Source organism: Sinocyclocheilus anshuiensis, unplaced genomic scaffold (genome assembly GCF_001515605.1).
Source record: "Sinocyclocheilus anshuiensis isolate Anshui unplaced genomic scaffold, SAMN03320099.WGS_v1.1 scaffold784, whole genome shotgun sequence".
Taxonomy (NCBI): Eukaryota; Metazoa; Chordata; class Actinopteri; order Cypriniformes; family Cyprinidae; genus Sinocyclocheilus; species Sinocyclocheilus anshuiensis.
Window position 1 is genome coordinate 990,871 of NW_015554160.1, and position 4,524 is coordinate 995,394.

The 4,524-nt window shown below is 38.5% G+C and overlaps 1 protein-coding gene across 2 annotated transcripts in view; it reads left to right on the forward strand.

Annotated features, from left to right (window-relative positions):
• Window positions 1–18: 18 nt before the first annotated feature.
• Window positions 19–4,524, forward strand: part of LOC107670842 (phosphatidylcholine:ceramide cholinephosphotransferase 1-like) — a 23,127-nt gene continuing 18,621 nt past the window's right edge. For both annotated transcript variants that reach the window (XR_001632129.1, XM_016463618.1), the window contains exon 1: window positions 19–222. The gene's annotated coding sequence lies outside the window, so the exon portion shown is untranslated. The remainder of the gene's footprint in view (window positions 223–4,524) is intronic.

Genomic DNA, 4,524 nt, shown 5'->3' on the forward strand with positions numbered 1-4,524 from the left:
TTCACGCAGGAGCTGCTTTAAATCCGCCCACTGACGCGCACGTGTCCAGCTTGAAATACGTGTCCAAAACCACCAACCCCATCACAACACAGCTACACTCTTCTGACGGGGATATTTTATGCGACAGCGGGCTTGTCAGGAGAGGGGTGTTGTTTTGGCCTGGATCGGGATAGCGTCGGATCAGACGAGCTACAAGTCTTCTTTGGAGAAAATAACAACACGGTACGTTGGACTCAACGGAGCTGTTGATCTTCACTTCCCCAGGGCCTCTCTAAGAACACGTTTCTTGTATTTTGACGTCCACTAGTCCTATGTGGGTCTCTTCTACACATCCACTGTGGACTAGGGGCATTTATTTTCCACTAGGATCGAGTGATCCTTTGCTGTGTAATCTCTCTTTAATCGCTTGCCTAATAATCAGCTCTATCATTTCTAAAGGTAAAGAGCCGTTATGACACGACACACCGGGAGAGAATGGCAGCTTTTGCCACGTATTAATGGAAAGCATTTGTCGTAATAGCGCGTGATCACGACGGCCGTTTTCTCGCGCCAGACGCGTCAGTACAACTCATAGCGCTCAGTGACAGCCTGATGAGTCTAGCGCGAAAAAGTGGGTGATACATTTGTTAGAGACTGCGTGGCCCAAATGTTGCTTTCTGGGGTTGTTTACGTAGCGTGTCCTATTTTAAATTGTTGCCAAATATGCCACCGAGCGATTAAAGGGATCGTTCACCCAAAAATTAAAATTGTCTGTGAGAAATTGTCAATAATTTCAAATGGTCACTTAAACCATATTTATTTTTGTAATATTTTGCGCGTGGTAAACCGGTTTTCGATGCGCTCAAGTCAAATTGTAGTTTGGCGTCTCTAGTGCAGTTATCGCTGTACATTTTAAAGACGTTTTATACTAAACACTAACAATTTTCGTGACATTGTGAAGTGTAAGTGTGCAATAAAGCGATAAATAAAGGCAGCACTTACTATTTGCCGATGGCACGCGATCTAGCAGCTGTTGCCATGGTTACCTCCTAAAGCAAACGTGATTTCTGTTCGCGAGCGTACTCGGACTGTTATCTAATTTTTCTGTTTACCAAAATGTTGTTGGAAAATTGGTAGCTGAAATGTATACAGAGATACTTGTATTTAAAAACAATATTTTGTTTGTTAGACCCCCCCCAAACACACACTCATTAACCTAGGTGGTTTTAAGCCAAACATTGTTCCAACGTTGTGCCAAACCTTTATGACTTTCCATCTTCCTGTTTTTTTGTGGAGTAAAAAAGCAGATGTTAGAAACATTCACTTCTTTTTCATCTTCGTTCAATAAACTGAAAATGAACAGTGACTGAGTCTGTTAATCTGACTAACCTCTAATTTTTTGCTTTAAATGAAAGTTGTGAGGTTGTAACAACAAAAAAGACAAAGTATTAATTTTGAGGTGAACTATTCCTTTAAACTTCCAGGTCTGTTGAAACGGTGGCAGGCAAAATATTATTTGTACCCGACTTCCAGTGAATTTTTTCCACTCTGAATCCAGAAACAGTTGAGTAAGTCCTTATCACTCTCCCATGACCGTCTCTAGATATTTATTACTGAATGATTAAAATTTGTCCACTGGAGCTGGTACTTAATTTACTGCCAGCAGTGAGGACTTTGACCTCATACTCTCTGTTTTACATGGAGGATATCTGGAAGAGAATATTGACCCGTCAAAAGGCTGTAAAACCACATAGCTGTGATAGGAGAGTTAAAAAAGTTGGTGTTAAGCCTCAGATAATTGATTTATCTTTTTGACGCATGGAGAGAACAAAATCTGGACTCAGATGTTTTCTGTGTTGTAGTGTTGGCCACGATTCTGTAGTTTGAGACCAAAGGTTACAGTTTGTTTCTGTCTAAAGAAGCACAAGAGTGCCTAAACCTTATTTTTTCCTTAGGAGTTACTTGAAACTGGGCCACATCACGAAAGCCATAGTGAGAAAAATGTGTTTCTAATTACTGGAAAGGAGAGCTGGAAAGAGGGAGATAACAACATACATTTCACCTGTAGACTTAAGCATGAAGGAAGATTTAAATCTTTGATCTCTCTGGTGAGAAATGTTACTCTACGTATCTATGTAATCCTAAATATTCAGGTGATCATTTTTTTTAAGTTAGATGTGATGTAAAATTAAAACCGGTGATTCATGTGGTTTGCAATGAATGTATGAGGATGTGGAGTCTTTGTGACATGTCTGTTCAGTTTCTTTCACGCTCCACCCTTCTCTGTCAATGTCTGTAGTGGTTTCTCTTTCTTTCTATCTCTCTGTTTTTCTTTTTTTACTCAGACACACATCCTCTTCTCCCTGGTTTTTTCCTATCATACAATTTGTCCTACTTAAAGTGAAATGTCATAAGTTCTAATTATAGGAAGAGGTCTGTATTTTTATCAATATCCAAGGGAGGTTAATAACAACATTCACAAGCAGGGCTTTAAATTCATGGAACCTGGGATTTTTTTTTTTTTTTTTAATGAGCAGACACTATATCATAGAAGACATTAGTAGGTCCCCCTTGTTGTGGAAGACCACAAGTGAAAGTGTATGTTTGGGGAAAGTTTCAGTACTTTTCAGGTACGTTGGCTTGGCTCTGTCTTCTAGTCATGTTTGTTTCACTTTTCCATCTGTTATAGACTCTTCTAAAGCAGTGCAAACAAACGGCAACTATACCTTGCAGTCGCATTTGTATGAATGTTAGTCAAGCTTCTATTAGTGCGTTTACATGGCAGGTGGTGTTTTGATGTGGTTTTAAGTACAAGACTCTGGAGTATTCCAGCAGTTTTTTCAACCAGTTAATGCACTGATTACACACTTCACTTCATCACATGCATAAAAATACACGATTACTGTTCTCAATGCATATTAAGGAGGTTAAATATCAGAATTTAATCTTATTAACAACATGTGCAGACTAAAGTACCAGCACAGGGTGAATGAGTATAATGAGGTAATAACTTTAAAGTATATGTTTTGAGAGACCTGATCAGCCCTCAAAGATCTTTAAATATCTGCCCTTGGCCTTGACTGAATAAATCACTCAAACGACCTCAATACCCCTCTGTTTGTGGCACAGAAGACTGTGTTCTTGTATTTTGAATTACAAAGATAACATTTGAATTACAAAGACTTTTCACTCTTTAATGACAGCTTGGTTTTGGTGTGCTGGTGTTTATGGATGTGTCTGTTTTTTGTGTTCACTATGCTTTGGGCAAAGAATGCAAAGTAAATAGTGTAAGCCAAAGCAAATGTTTACAAAAAACTGTCAAGGGTTTACTCTATATTACCGTTACTGGATGTATGTTTATTCAAATGAATTGTGTATTGCAAGTTAAATTAAGAGAAACCAAATGCAGGAGGAGAAAGTGGAATAGAAAAAGAGAATAAGGAAGAGAAATTTGGAAATGTGTGGCAATTAATTTAAATTCAAGGAAGTGCTTTGTGGTTGAGTTATTAAATTGTGAATGTGTGACCTGCGGGGAGGAGTTGGCTTTCTGGGACAAAGTGTCTAAGTTACGTAGAGGTCAGATAGTTCCAGCTTAGGGGATGGTTATGAGAACATGCATACTAATAAGGTTAATTAATAAAAATGTTTGAAGTGCAGAGGTAAAACAGGCAGAGGCGAGGTTATGGGAGTTTGTTCCTAGCATCACAGGTGTTTAGAGGAGCTGGGTTGAAAGAGGATCTTGTCAGGGTCACACTGAAGGAGGAGTACATGTTTTGCATAACAACAGTTAAATTGTATTTCATTTCAAGGTTGGAGAAAATAAAAGTACTGTATTTTGGTGATAAGAGTATCAGCTGCTACTTTTTATTATCCACATACACAGGCTGGGTGTGGGAACCACAAGACCTTCAACAGACTTATGCAACAATGGACAACTTTCATAAAATAAAATTTTTCTTTAAGGAGACGTGTATATGCATAGTCTATAGATATTGCTGGTCAGGAGTAATTCATTCTTAGATAGTCGCCCAAAAAATAATTTATTTTCTATGTATATAATTTAGATTTTATTTTATTTTTATTCACCCGCATGTCTTTTCAAACCTGTGGGACAGGGATTTCCAAACTTCCAAACTGCTTTTTGACCAAAAATATTTACTTAAAGGGGTCATATGATGCGATTTCAATTTTTCCTTTCTCTTTGGAGTGTTACAAGCTGTTGGTGCATAAAGAAGATCTGTAAAGTTGCAAAGACTAAAGTCTCAAATCCAAAGAGATATTCTTTATAAAAGTTAAGAGTCAACCACGCCTATCTAAAACGGCTCGTTCTAACACGCCCCCACATGTCTACATCACGAAGTGGGAAGATTTACATAACACCGCCCAAATGTTCACGCAAAGAAAGAAGGCGTAACTTTTATTCTGTAGTATTGTTGCTGCCGCCATGTCGTGAAGGTGCTGTGTGTTTCGTTGTGAAAGTGAAACTACTTTGTTTGGCCTTCAAAAAGAGGACGATATCCGCTTCGTCATGCCTGGAGCTGATCC